Source organism: Acomys minous (assembly GCF_964271855.1).
Source record: "Acomys minous genome assembly, chromosome: 7".
NCBI classification, from domain to species: Eukaryota; Metazoa; Chordata; class Mammalia; order Rodentia; family Muridae; genus Acomys; species Acomys minous.
Window position 1 is genome coordinate 126,229,513 of NC_140488.1, and position 15,439 is coordinate 126,244,951.

The 15,439-nt window shown below is 39.5% G+C and overlaps 1 protein-coding gene across 5 annotated transcripts in view; it reads right to left on the reverse strand.

Moving 5' to 3' along the window:
* PPEF1 (protein phosphatase with EF-hand domain 1) overlaps positions 1-15,439 on the reverse strand; it is a 126,780-nt gene that overhangs the window by 90,820 nt on the left and 20,521 nt on the right. The window contains exon 1 of one of the 5 annotated variants that reach the window (XM_084790460.1): positions 10,624-10,772. The exons of the other annotated variants lie outside the window; for them this stretch is intronic. The gene's annotated coding sequence lies outside the window, so the exon portion shown is untranslated. Of the gene's footprint in view, positions 1-10,623; positions 10,773-15,439 lie in introns of those variants that run through there. 5 annotated transcript variants of the gene reach the window in all.

Consider the following 15,439-nt stretch of genomic DNA (forward strand, 5'->3'; position numbering starts at 1 on the left):
AAGAAAAAGAGAAAGAAACATGGATGAAAATTTTAGCAAGGCAAAAAGAAATTAGAGGTAGGTAATATTAAAAATTAAGAACTCAATTAATCCAAGAAAATTACAATGGAAAGGATCACTAATAGGCTAGATCAAACATGAAAAAAATAGAGATAGAAGACACTGAGAGGGAAATTAACACATTGACAAAGAAAAATAAACAAATATGACTACAACATTAAGAACTCTTAGACATGAGAAAGAAACCAGACCTGAGAATCCATGAAGCATGAAGTAGAAAAAGAAACTGACATAAAAGATGAAGGAATAGACCATCTATTCAATGAAATCATCATATGAAACTTCCCAAATTTATGGCTATCTAGCACAAGAAATACTTAGCACCTTAAATAGGCATGACCAGAGAAGAATGTCTGTCTTAGGGTTTCTATTGTATTAAAAAACCATGACCAAAAGGAACTTGAAAAGGAAAGGATATATTTTCACTTAGAGTTTGACATTACAGTCCATCACAGAAGGAAGTCAGGACAGGAACTCAAGGAAAGAACCTAGAGGCAGCAGCTGATACAGAGGCCATGGAAGGATGCTGCTTATTGGCTAGATCCTCATGGCTTGCTCATCTTGCTTTCTGACATAACTAAGTACCACTTATTCAGGGGTGGGACAACCCACAGTAGTCTGGGCCCTCCCATATCAACCATTAATCTATAAAATACTCACCACAGACAATCTTATGTAGGCATTAAGATTCTCTTTCCAACATATACAAATAGTACACTATCCTTAACTTATTATTGTGATAATGCCAAAATGACACAACAAAGAAACATTGTTAAAAGCCCCCCCAACCCCTACAAACTCATAAAAAGCAAGCCTATTAGAGAACCATTCAGCTTTTCATCATAAAACCAAAATTTAAAAAAAATGGAAAGATATCTTTCAAGCTCTGAAAGTAAATCACTAGTAGCAAAGATTATTCTATCAAGCACTGATATCATTTTAACTTGATAGAGAGCCAGGCTTGGTGGTGCACACCCAAAATTCCAGCATTTGGAAGGCAAAGGTAGATAGATATCTATCGATTTGAAGCTACTGAAGGCTATATAGTGAGAACCCTGTCTCAAAATACAGAAAGCAACGATAGATTCCAATTAACCACTGCTGGGGAGATTGAATATACACAGGAACAAAACTGGATCTTTCTCTTATACTATGAACAAATAAAATAAAATCAAAGTGGATTAAAGTCTTAAATGAAAGGACCTATGTCCCATAAAATTCCTAAGAAGAAAATATGAAGAACATCCTGGAATATCAACAGAAGTTTCAAGACTTTAGTTTTGACAGATTTGGTAGATGAGATACCAAAAGCATAGGCAACTAAAACAATGTAAAGCTGGGCATGGTGGTATATACCTCTAGCCTCAGTACTTGGGAGGTGCAGGTAAGAACTCAGGAGTTCTAATGTCATTCTTGTATACATAATGAGTCCCCAGGCAAACCTGGAATACATGAGACTGTATCTTAAAAGAGAAACAGACAGACACTAGTTTATTCAATTTTTCCAAAGGAAAGGACAGAAATGCTAGATAAAATACAGTATTTGGTGGAGCATACACATAAGTAGATGAGAAATGGCATAAAGTTACAAAAGAAAGTCTCCCTCCTTTGTTCTCTAAACTCTAGTAGCTCTAATGGTGCTGGGCACATAAGCAGTATTACATCAATAAAAAAAATGAAAGTGATATGGTAAGATAGAGTCCCTAATAGGACGAATGTAGGGTACTATGTGGCACAAAGAGCCCATAGAGGGGGGTGTGAGAAGGTTTTCTAAAAGAAGTGGTGTGACCTGGTGACTGAGCAGAACTTAGGAAAGGGGAGGATAAGATCGGTTGTTCTCATAAACATGTACAGCAGTTAGCAAGGATGTGGAATGGGAGAGGGGAACTAAAGACCAGAATGAACTGCATTCTCAATGATAATAGACAAAGACGCCCTGTCCATCTCTACAGGAGGAAATCACTCATCCTTCAGTGTCTCCTGCTTCTCACTTCCCCACTCCTCTACTGGCTTTGCCTTCATCTTACAAATATACTTCTTATCCAGGTAGAGTACCATACACACAAAACTTTATTTCTAAAATTTAGGAGGCAGAGCAAGCATATGTCTTTGAGCTTATGGCCAGCCTGGTCTACCTAGTGAATTCCATGACAGCCCAGGCTACATAGTGCGACTGCTGTCAAACACACACATACGTGTACACACACACACACACACACACACACACACACACACACACACACACTTTTCATTCTGAAATGTTGGTCTCAGGCCAAGTATGATATTTGGTTGGTCAGATGGTACTAACAAACTAAAAAAGGACAGAAGAGAATGGAAAATGCTGGCAAGAGAAGTCATTGCAGGAAAAGCTCTTTTATTTCACATGCTTCCTGGAACTGGCCACAACTGTAATTTCTGCCAAGGCAAAGTACTTCTAATAGCTGCTATTATGAATCATGACATACCCTGAGGACTATGCTATAATCTAGGTACAGCAGCAGGTTGAATAGACTGAGAAATGCCAACATTCACCTACCTGCTTAGCTGGGAATGTTTAAGGAGTCTATCCACTCATGGTCCCTGGAACCTTCAAGTTCAACAGCATAAAAAAGATAACAACTCACGACAGATTTTCCAACCAGAGTAACTAGTATCTATCCTTCTAATACTGGGTTTACTCAACTAATACTGCCTGATTCCTAGTCGTCTTCTAAATTGGGGTGCCTGGTCCCCAACAAATGCACAGATATCTGTTAGTAGAAAACAAAGTATTAAAACTTATATCTTTATCTACTTCCATTTATCACTAAATTTTCTATTTCCACATGCATTAATTATGTACACAATATGTGACTTTAGTAGTCTTATCTGTAAATAAACATATATGTCTATATCACACATCTATCCTCAAAAAACTGCATCAAGGTTAATTTATATTAAAAAAAAATGCAAGGACCTTTGATTTAAAAGGCCTGCTCTCTTTTGAAGAGACTAAAAGGATACCAAGTATTATATTATACATTATATATAATGTATTTAAGTAAATAAAAAGTCTTAAGCATATCTCCAAGGATGAATTCTAGGTACTGGAAAAAAAATCACACCTGGAAAGAAAAAACAGAGGTCAGATTTGACCAGTCACAGGAAGTAATTAAAAGAGCTCTGCCACTGACAGGTAAAGGTTCCCCCGGACCACAACCATTCACTTTACATTCCTGGTCCACTGAGCTACACCCTCCTTCAACACAGACAGACAGACAGACAGACAGACAGACAGACACACACACACACACACACACACACACACACACACACACACACCCATACATGCACACAGTAGGTAAGGGCCCCTGGCACCAATAACTATACCTACACTACTCAAGCAACCCAGTTTCCAATGCCAACAGGTAAGGGCTCCCCAGACCCAAACCACTGGGTCCAAACTTTCCCTACTTGCACAGCTCCTGGTGCTGACTTACAAGAATCCTTGTCCCTGAACCAACTGTTCACACCTCTGCAGTTCCCTATCCTAACACTGGTAGGAGATAACAGTCCCAAGACCATCAGCCCTAGCCCCACACTCCTATTCAACCAACTAACTTCAAATGCGTAAATCTCAGTAACCAAACAGAAACAACATGAGAATCCAAGAAAACATGTCTCCTCCAGAAATGACTAACCCCATAACATGGACCCAAATGAGAATGACTCCAAAGAGCTCCCAAAAGAAAGAATTTAAAAGAATGATTATAACTTTGTTTAAACAACTCAAAGAAGACAAAAGCAAAGACATGAATGATACAAGAAAGTCAAATTTTCCATACCTAGAAAAAGAGATGCTAATTTAGATATGAGAGGCCTAGAGAACTCCAAATGGACAGAAGATAATTGAAGGAATACGTTAGTATGAAGAGAAGGAAAAAAAACACCCAGGGGTCACAGGCAAAAAAAAAAAAATACAAGGACAGTCAACAACAACAACAACAACAAAGAACAAAAGGTCAAGGAAAACACTGCAAAAGCAACAAAATAAGGATTAACATGCATCATTCAACAATAACTCTGAATATTAACCATCTCAATTACTCAATAAAAAGGCACAGACTAGAAGAATGGATCAGAAAACCATATGTAGGCACAACAAGAAACCATCAAATTCATTGGAAAAAGAAACAGCAGGTTTAATAAAACAAAAACAAAACTACCACCACCAACAACAACAAACTCCTGGGCCACCTTGGAGAGTAGAAGACAGTGCCCAGGAGGAAAGCTTGTTGAGTTATATAGGGACAAACCTTGTTGAGGGAGGCATTTCAGATGCTAAAATAGCCAGTGGGTTAGCATGGGGATTCTGTCATACAGAGGAATTGGGTCAGAAACATTCAGGAGTGACTTCTGTGGTCAGGAGTGCTCAGCTAGCCATTAAGGCCTTCTAAGAAATGCTTCAGGTTTCTGTTTCTTGGCAAAACCAAGTCTCTTAGCAGGGCCAGGTCCTGGTGGGACATGGAACATCACCCTAGGATATGACCATCAGCGCTGCCACTTTGGGTGTCCTGTCTTGAAGGCCTAAAAAACAACAACAACAAAAAGCAACAAACAAACAAACAAAACCCCCAAGATCTGTCGCTGTGTTGCCTCCAAGAAACACACCTTACTAGTAATGCCAAACAGCAATACCATCTTAGGGTGGGAAAAATGTAAAATCAAACAGATCCTGAAAGACTGAATCTTGCCAACCATCACATAGTCTTGAGAGTGAGTCCTTCCTCAATCAAGCTTTCATACAACTGCTGCTCATCTAACACCTTGATTGCAGTATCTCACACAGATCCTGAAGTAGAGGAACAGAAAAGCTGTGCCTGGGTCCTAACCCACAGAAACAGTATAATTACAAGCACTGTCTTAGTTAGGTTTCTACTGCTGTGACACCATTACCAAAAGCAAATTGAGGAGGAAAGGCTTTCTTTCAGCTTACGGGTTACAGACCATCACCAGAGGAAGCTAGGGCAGAAACTTAAGCAGGAACCTAGAGTCAGGAACAGAAGCAAAGGGCATGGAGGGGTGCTGCTCACTGTCTTGCTCCCCATGGCTTGTTAAGTCTGTTCTTTTACACTACCCAGGACCATATGCCCTAGGTGGCCCCACCCACAGTGGTCTGAGTCCTTCCATATCAACCACCACTCAAGAAAATATTCCCACAGACTTGCCTACAGGCCAATCTAATGGAGGTATTTTCTCAATTAAGAGTTTCTTTTCTATGGCTGAAGAGATGGCTCAGTAGTTAAGAGTACCATCTGCTCTTCCTGATATCCTGACTTCAATTCCCAGCAACCACATGGTGGGTCACAGCCATCTATAATGGGATCTGCTGTCCTCTTCTGGCATGCAGATGTACATGCAGATAGAGCAGTCATATACATTAAATAAATAAATCTTTAACTTTTTATTACAATTTGTTCACATTATATCCTGATTATTATCACCTCACTCTTCTCTTCATGTTCCTACCCTTCATCTTCTGCCTTATTCCCCTTCCCTAGACTTCTGACAGGTGGAGTCCTCCTCCTCCTCCTCTGTCTGGTTACAGTCTATAGCATCTCATCAGGATTGCCTGCATCATCTTCCTCTGTGTGGCCGCAAGGCTGTCTCACCAAGGGCAAGTGATCAAATCATGGGCACCAGAGTTCCTGCCAAAGACAGTCCCTGCTCTCCCCCCACATGAGAAGGAGAAGGATGAGCTATCCATTAGCTATATCTGAACATGAGTCTTGGTTTTCTGCTTGTAATGTCCTGGGCTGGTGCATCAGTTTGTGCAATGCCCCTGGGTCCAGATCGGCTAGGCTTGATGGTCTCCTTGTGGAGCTCCTGACCCCTCTGGTTACTTCCATTCCCTCACTCTTTTTCAATCCCTTTCACAAGATATGTCTGTTTGTGTCAAGTTGATAAAATCCAACCAACACTTACCAAAATGTTAATCTGTTACATAAAAATACTTACTATAAGGATTCCTCTGGAAATTAAATAGTAAAAGGTAGATTGCATCAACAGATCAGTTTGAAGTACCTCTGAGTTTGCCTTGTTTTCTCTTTCAGGTCATTCAGACTGGATTCAAGGCACCAGAACTTCAAATTTAAGCCCCAATGGGATACAGTATTTACCTGCTAGTACATTTTTTTTAAATATTAACAATGCCCAGAACTGGCTAGGATGGTAAATAACTAGAATGTTACTAAATTGCTGGTAGGAATGCAAAGTGGTATGTTGGCTCAGTTTATTGACAATTAAACTTTATTATACAACCCAACTAGCATATACAAGAAGGAAAAAAGGTTAAAGGGACAGAAGATTAAAACCTCCTGGAATCTGTTCGGCAGGACGAGTCCTTAGGTGTCTCAGTCCCACGAGCTGGTCCGGTCCCTTCCTCTCTCCCCGCGCCTTTTCCTTTTTTTCTTCTACCTCTTGTTTTTTTCTCCCCCACCTTTTTAGTCATATGCAAAGGGTGGTCCCTTCTCCCTTCGAGGGTCAATTAGGAAAACAATAGCCACGGTGGGGTTCCTAGGTAGGCTTCCTGAATTCCAAGCCCAGGAAGGCTCCAAACAGTCTCTCACAAGGTATTCATGGTGTGCCCCAAGGGTAAAGCCCGCCAAGACTGCTTCCACCTGCGACAAAGCTTAATCTTTCCCACAGTGGTATAATCTCTCTGAAGAATAGGGTAGTGTCCTAGCTAGCTTTTCTACTACTGTGATAAACACAATGACCAAAATCAAATTGAGGAAAAAAAATGTGAGGATTACAGTAGGAAGCCAAGGTAGGAACTAAAATAAGGCAGGAACTTAGACACAGAAACTGAGGCAGATACCACAAAAATAGAGAAAACAAAACAACCAACAAACCAACCAGCCCCAAAAATGCCATTCTCCATGACTTGCTCAGCCTGCTTTCTTATATAAACCAGGACTACCTTCCCAGGAATGGCACTGGTCTCTGTGTGCTGGGCCCTCCTACATCAATCATTAATAAAAAACTGCTTCACAGATTTGCAATCTGCAGGTAATACTGATAGAGGGATTTTCTCAGTTGAGTTTTCCTCTTTCCTGATTACCTGAACCTGTGTCAAGTTGACAAAAAACTAACTAGCACACAGATAGTTACTTTTAAAGTTGAACATATACCTAACAACCATATGACAACAATTGTACACCATAGTAGTTTTTTAGAAAATAAAACTACTTTTAAGTACACACAAAAACCTATGTGCAGGTTCAGACAGAATATACTGAAAACAACCAAAGTAACACACAACTGTAATTGAAGCAATTAGACAGTGTAGACAGGAAGATCAAGAGTTTAACATTAACCTCAACTACATGATGGTTTTTTTAAAGATTTATTTATTTATTTATTTATTTATTTATTTATTTATTTATTTATTATGAGCATTTTATCTGCAGAAGAGGGCATCAGATCACACTATAGATGGTTGTGAGCCACCATGTGGTTGCTGGGAATTGAACTTAGGACTGCTGGAAGAGCAGGCGGTGCTCTAAACCACCGAGCCATCTTTCCAGCCCTCTTTTTTTTTTAAATAATCCATAGAGATGGCTCAGTGGTTTAGAGCACTGGCTATTCTTCCAGAGGACCAAGGCTCAATACCTAGGACCTAATAGTGACCCCCCCAACTGTCTATAACTCCAGGTACAGGAAATCCGATACCATCTTCAGACCTCCAAGGGCACCAGGCCTATTTATGAGATGCGCACACATATATGCAGGTAAAATACTCATACACACAAAACAAAAAAATTAAATCTTTAAAAAAAATCCATAGCAAAACAAGAACAAGATGGAAAGCACACTAAAGGTACAGCTTGTCCATTTTCTCCTCATTTAATAGATACTTGCTGAATCTGCTCCAGCTATGAAACAGTGAAGCAATGATGAATCAATTTATAGTGCTCTCCCCTGAGCATCAACTTATGGTGCAACAGAACATGGGCAGGCACACAACTTTTTAAAACGAGGTGTAAGAATAGAGATATATGTCCACATACTACTGAAGTCCAGAAAGAAATCACCTATGCCTAGGGAAGCCAGGAAATGTTTCATGGAGCATAACAGGTAGGAAATGCATCCCAAGGGTCATAAAAACATTTTGATATGTAAGTAATGCTTCCAAGATTAAGGAATAAAATAAAATGTATACAATAGAGGTCAGAGGTACTAACCTGAGGAGGTAGGTTAGTGACAATGTGACCATTCTTATAAATCACAGTTTTAAAAAATGGACTTTAACCTGCTGGTCAGGAAAGGTAATTTCAAGATGCTTAATGGGGCTAGAATAACAGCCTGGGTACAGACACTGCAGAGAATTTTTAATCTAAATAAGGCAGCCATCACTTGCCAACAGCTCCATCTCAGGCTACCAGCCAGAGATTCTGGTCCAGTGTTGCCTAACGCAGTTTCTTAAGAGGAGTTAAGCATATTTCTATATGCATGATCTTCTATTTTTAAATGCCCACAGGAGTACATTTCAGAACAATCAGGATGCCATAGATTACAAGGGTACACCACTATTTTATGTACTAGTAAGAAGAAAAGCCACCAGCAATCAAATTATGACACTCAGTCGATTTAAAGACATTCCCAAATCAAAGATACTAAAATGTGAAAAAAATATGCATCTTAGAATCAAAGGAATACAGTAATTTTCATTTTCTCAAAACCATAAATAGACTTGTTTGGATTCATTTTGAAGCTGCCAGATTGCACTCTGTTTAAGTCAAGGGGATCCTGAGGGTAATCTGATTAAATTCAAGCTTCAGGACAATCACTCTGGGGGTCAGCTGGTAATGGACTGCGAGAAAGCTGGCAGGAGGAAGACCAATGAGGAGGCTCCTGCAATAATCCAGGAGATAAATTATGAAGGCTGAACTAAAGCTACAGCTGTGGGCATGAAGAAAAGGGAGGAGTCAAATGTACGCAGTTTATATAATGAGCCCTACAAGTCTATAAGGGGTTGATGGGAAGTGAGGAAGCCTGTAACATCATGGAGGATTCCAGGATTCCTAGTTTGCAATACACAGATTCATTATTTGTCCAACAGTACTACTTACTAGGTGTCTACCATGTGCCAGGTGCTGGGGCTGTAATGGTGGATAGACAAACATGGTCCCTGCCTTCCTATACCTTACAGTTTAAGAGAAAATTGCTAGGACGCAAAATCATATGCAAAAGGAGATAGGCATGTCTATCATGGAGAAAACAAGACTGGGGTACCAGTGAGACTTTACTGTTCCAATGTCCCATATGCAGTAGAAGCCTGGGTTTCAAAGCCTGTGAACACACTACATCTGATTAAAGAGCTCATGCCTTATAGATAACGCTGAAATAGGGAAAAGAAGATGGCCAAGAAGAGCGCAGATAGATAAGAAGGGTATAATAGGGCAAAAACAGAGCCTTAGGGAACTAAGGGGAGAGAGGGAGAGAGAGAGGAGAGAGAAAGAGGGGAGCAAGAGTCAGGGAGGGTAACAAAAACAATGTACAACATAAAAGGCTGAGGCAAAGGGAAACTCGGTACTGTGTCAACCAAGGGAGACTCGGTACTGTGTGAGTCACACCTACTTTTATCTACAATTCAGTACAGAAGTCATTACTTGGCAATGTACAATTCCGATTTTCAGAGTCCATGGGTGTTTTGCTTTAACTCCAAATAGGCTTATCAGAACCGCTTCTAATTTAAAGAGCTATGATATTTTAAGTATTGCTACAATCTGTTCCTTTATCCTGTAAGTGCTTACATTTTGCACACATCTCAGTTTGACATCTAGAATATGAGTCAAAGGCAGAGTGATGGCAACTCCCTATTTATTCTCATTTTCCTCCTGTAGGAGCTAAAATCTGCCATTCCAAGATAAAGTGAAACAGAGCTTATATGGGAATACATGTCCCTGTCATATGAATACACAAGGCAGAAGTGACTTAGGCATAGATGCCAAAGGAGCATTACAAGACCATCATGATATTCGTGAACTTGTGATAGGTGACAATATTTAGACATCTCCAATTTGGAAGAGTGAAGAAGAGCTGGTGTGGTGGCTCAGTTGGTAAAGGCCTAGACTGCCAAACCTGGTGACCTGAGTTTAATTCCCAAGATCCACATGGTAAAAAAAGGGAGCCAAATCCCACAAGTTGTCTTCTTACCTACACACACACACACACACACACACACACAGACACACACAGACACACACAGACACACACACACACACACACACACACACACACAACACACGATTTAAGACATCAAAAAATAAACAGGCCTAGAGACATTACACAGCCTCCCCAAGATCAGTCTTCTAACCTAGTGGCTTGTCAGTACTTTTTTCATCCCGTTAAGATGATACAATGTGTACCGTATACATATACATTAACACATATACCCAAAGCATGCAGTTCATGGGAGTTGGGCCAAACTAAAGAGAAGAAGCAGATTCAAAACTCAAATGTTCCCTTGCCTAACCAGTGCTTGCTTACTCACTGCATCTGTCCACTAAGGGCTCTTACCGTTTCCTCTAGGTTTTATGTTCTACACAGGCTCAAGGAAGCTCGCTTCCTATATCTTCATTTTACTGATGGCTGAATTTTTCAGCCTGACCTGCAGGCTCAGGACACAATCCATCTTCACGTTTCCAGGCCTTACTTAGGTTTCCCCAGCCTTGTCTGGAATCTTTCAGAGCCAAATTCTAGAATGACTCTTTCATAGGTTGTCTTGGCAACCCCACAATGTAGGATAGAGACATGGCAGGGAGCAAACGTGGACATTTGTTATGCAATAAACCTAGACCCCCTGTCCAGAACTAGCCAATGACCAAGCAGCTCACTCTCCACAGTTGTGGGGAGAGCAGGAACTAGCTCTGACATGAGCTCTGGTGCCCCTGAATTGATCACTGCCCCTTGGTGGGGATGCCTTGCAGGCACACAGAGGAAGGGGATGCAGGCCATCCAGATGAGACCTGATAGGCTGTGGTCAGATGATGGGGAGGAGGTTCCCTTCTATCACAGGTCTAGGGGAGGGGAATAGGACAGAAGAGGGAGGGAGGATGGGAATGGGAAGATAAGATCAAGGGGTAACAATTAGAAAAAAAAGAAATGTGGGCATTTGTAATCCAGATGAGAGAAGTTTCTTTAATCATCATCACCTCCCTGACAACCGTGTGTGTGTGTGGGGGGGGTGTCTTCATGAACTTGGGAAAATAAAGAACAGATGTGTCTTAGGAAAACTATTAGTCAAAACTATTAGTTAAAACATGCCCTGTGAAAGAGCCATAGCTTTGTTTTTTTAATTCTTTCTACTTCAGATGACTAAGAATTTATGACAAGGTCTGTGAGAATGTTTTTAAGGCATTTTCTTGTAAAGTGCTTATTATTGTCTTGGTTTCATTCATATAGTCATTCAAGAAGTATTTGTTGAGCATCTATTGTGTGCTACATACTGTTGCAAACCCTAGAATAAAACAATTAATAAAATTAACAAGGTCTCTTCACTCTTGAGTCTTGGTTGGGAAATACATATTAAATAATTAAAATTTGAAGTTGAAAAAAAACGAGAAAACATACTGCAGGAATAAATGAAGAGGTAAGAGAAAGCTGTGCTCAATGGCATATGCCTTTAATTCCAGCACTTGGGAGGCAGAGAATGTTTCTTATCTTTTTCTAAGAAGATCATCAAGTTAATATAGGGCCTAAACAAAATACTGTCATTTATTAAAAAGAAAAACGAAGTTCTTGGTACATGAACAAGTAGGAAGATTACAAAAAAAAATCCCCCCCAAACAGGTTTAAACTCTTATAATTTCAAGAAGTTATCAGTTCTGCCACTTATAACCTTTAGCAATTTATATAATCCCCTCTGAACCTGCCTCAGCTTCTTAGTTTTAAAAAGGAGCACTGACTGTCCAGGCAGAAGAGCCAGGTTCTATTCTTAGCACCCACATAGCAGTTCACAACCATCTGTAACTCCAATTTCAAAGGATCCAATGCCCTCTTCTGGTCTCTTCAGGCACTGCATACACATGGTGTATAGACATACATGCAGGCAAAACTCTCATACACATAAAATAAAACGATTTTTAAATAAATAAATAAATATTTAAAGAGAACATTTTCAGTGGAAATTTATTATAAATTATAAAGTGAGACCCTGAGATATGAAGGACAAAGTGAAGTTGCCTATTTCTTGGCTTCATATCACAAAGGATTCAAAAACAAACAATCCCTTGGTGTTTAGTTTCTGCAATTTCATTATTTGAAGCCATATATGTCCTCTAACCAATCTAGCTGTAAACTAGTATAAGTTGTACCTGGTTTATATTATTCAACAAATACAATTATAGTTATAAGGCCAGCAAATATTCCCTCGATCTCTTTGCAACAGAACCTCAGTTTTCCTTTTGGAAGTCAACCTTTTCCTGATTCTCAGATGTGTGTTTTTGTATGAGATCAATACCACTCCATACCAGGACAACTGTGGGTTCTGACTGACTTAAGTCAATTAACATAGTCCACTTCCCAAGCAATTGTTCAGGAATAGGCATAACTAAAGAGGGAATGTGAGTGACTCTCAGGGCTCCTGGAAGGAAAACTGGGACCAAGACTCAGCATACTCTCCCAAATGTTGTCACCATAGGACAGTCTGCTGAGAGGGTTAGTTTGATACACAGGAAAGGGAAGGCCAAAAGAAGATCTGAGAAATGGAACGGGATCACAGAGCTCTGTATTAAATCTTATCTTGGAAATTTCAAATAAAATTTGTTTGAAATTTCTTTTGCAGAGTCAGTTTGAATAGGATATCCTGTCATTTGCAACCACAGAAATTGCTGTAGTTATATGTATGTAGCCGTATATGTGCACACGTGGACACAAGGGCCAAAGTCAAACATTGGGTATCTTTTTCAATCATTTCTTCATCTTATTATTTTCTAATACATTTTCTTAGAGAGAGAGAGAGAGAGAGAGAGAGAGAGAGAGAGAGAGAGAGAGAGAGAGAGAGAGAAGAGAAAGAGAGTTGAGTTGTGAGGGCTGCTTCCATGTGCCATAGTGCATGTGTAGTGATCAGAGGACAACTGTGTAGAGTGGATGTTCTCCTTCCACCTTTATATGGGTTCCAGAGCCCAAAGTCAACTTGTCAGGTTTACATAGCAAGTGTCTTTACCTGTTGAGCTATCTCACCATCCCTCCACCTTATCTTTTGAGACATCATCTCTCTGCCTCCCCAGCACTGATATTATAGGTGCCAGCCACTGCACCAGATATTTTACATAGGTGCTAGGAATCAAAACTCAGGCCCCCATGCTGGCATAGAAAATTCTTTATCAACTCAGCTGTCTCTTCATCACCCAAATACATTTTCAAATGCATGAAGTACTTGCCTAAAAGGAAACGTTCTTAACTCTGATCTAGTGCATCTATTTAATGAAATCTACAGTTGAGCACAATATAAATCCATGATGAAATCACCTTTTCCAGAAGAAAGGTAAAAATCAGCAGTAAAATTTACAATCATGTTGCAATTGTATATATTAATTCAAATTTCTCTTTGAAAAGCCAGAGTCAGTCAGTTGAAAGTATGGTTTTGTTTTTTGTAAACATGTCCAGGAGAACTCCATTAAGAATGGATGTGCATCTGAGTTTTAGAATGAACATTGGACCCAGAGGCATCTACTGAAAACTAATGACTAATAGTAAAATAATATTCACAGACAGTTGTCATGGCAGCCGGCTCATTTTGCACAAAATAGAACCTATTGCATTTTAGCAGGCTTTAGCAGAGGAAAACTGCTAGCCTGAAGACAGTCTTTAACTGAGTTTTTTGCTTCTAATCTATTCATTGATCTTGGTTTTATTATTGTACATAACCTTCAGACTATACTCTAATTGTATTTTTAATCCCAAATATTTTATATCACTAATAAAAATATACATGTGATTTGGGTTGAAGAACACCTGCAGCACTCTTGAAATCATCGGGCTATAGCGAACAGCTTAGCAGCAGGTTTGACACTGTGCACAGTTGAATTCATGTAGAAACTTGAGCAAGGCAGAGTGTTGAAGAAATAGAGGAACAAGTATATTTCATTGCTTGTTTTCAGATGTTGCCCTGTAAGTCCTGCAGTATGGATGTGGCAGTAGCCAATTTTTCTTGTGTTTATTTACATGGCCCCAGGGGAAATGACCTTAGGATTTAGGGGTAACTCAAAAACAAGTGAGAAAAGGGGTGACAAAGTATTTTGGGCTGATCTATTTCTAGAATAGCTGCTTATGTAAAATCTCATCTCACTGAATGTGGCTGTAGATTATTTTGGAGATTATAGATAGCTGGTCTTGAGAGGAATATGACACAGAGTACTTCTTCACTGTTCAGACAGGTGACTGCTTACCAATCACTCTGTCTCGTGTCGCATCTGCCTTTGTCTCTTCGCATTTCTTTTAAAATAAAGGACACATGCCCCTAATTATGATAAAAATCAATTATCCTAATTTAGGAAACCCATATAAACAGTTATCTTCTATTAACACCTTAGAACAAATTAGTCCTTTGGGTTAACTAATGTTCTTCAAACCTTTTAAGATGGCCGTGTCTTAGACTTAAAAACAAAAAAAACAAACCAAAAAATAAATAAATAAAACCTCCCACTGTGATCCTCCAACACTGTGATCCAAGACATATCACACACATAAGATGAGACACAAAACAATCCATCAGCAGCTGGTGAGCAGATTAAACATATTGTCAAAATGATATAGGAAACAGCCAGTGAGAAATGTGGATATTGTCAATCACTAGGGTTTGTATTTTCCCTAATATAACTGAAATTTCCACTAAACAGTGAAATTTTAAATTAGTTTTTTTTCACCATATAACAAGGAATATGATAGTGGGAAATATAGCCATTTTCCTTTTTTTCTCTGACCAAACCATGTAGGTTTTTTTTCTTAATATATGTCCACACAGGATCACAATGACTCATCTACTGCCAGCATGACAGGGACATTCTTGACAGAATGAAAATGGCCACTTGTAGTAGGATAACTTTTTTGCTCACAGCTGTTCTCAAATACAGCAAGGTCAATGTACAGAACTAATGTGAAAATGGCCCATGCCAACAGTCTACTCCCTTTTATAGAAAATGTTTTGGAAGCCTACAGACATCTGATGGGCCAAAATGATGTCATATCATCTCTCCCAGCTGTGAGGGACATGGGAAATCAAACTGTTTTAGAGGAACACTGCAAAATCAAAACTAATCTGTGTAATGCAGAAGTTAAACACAGTTTATGGAGTTTAAGCATGGCCTGAGTTTAAAACTCTGTTCCTTTATTC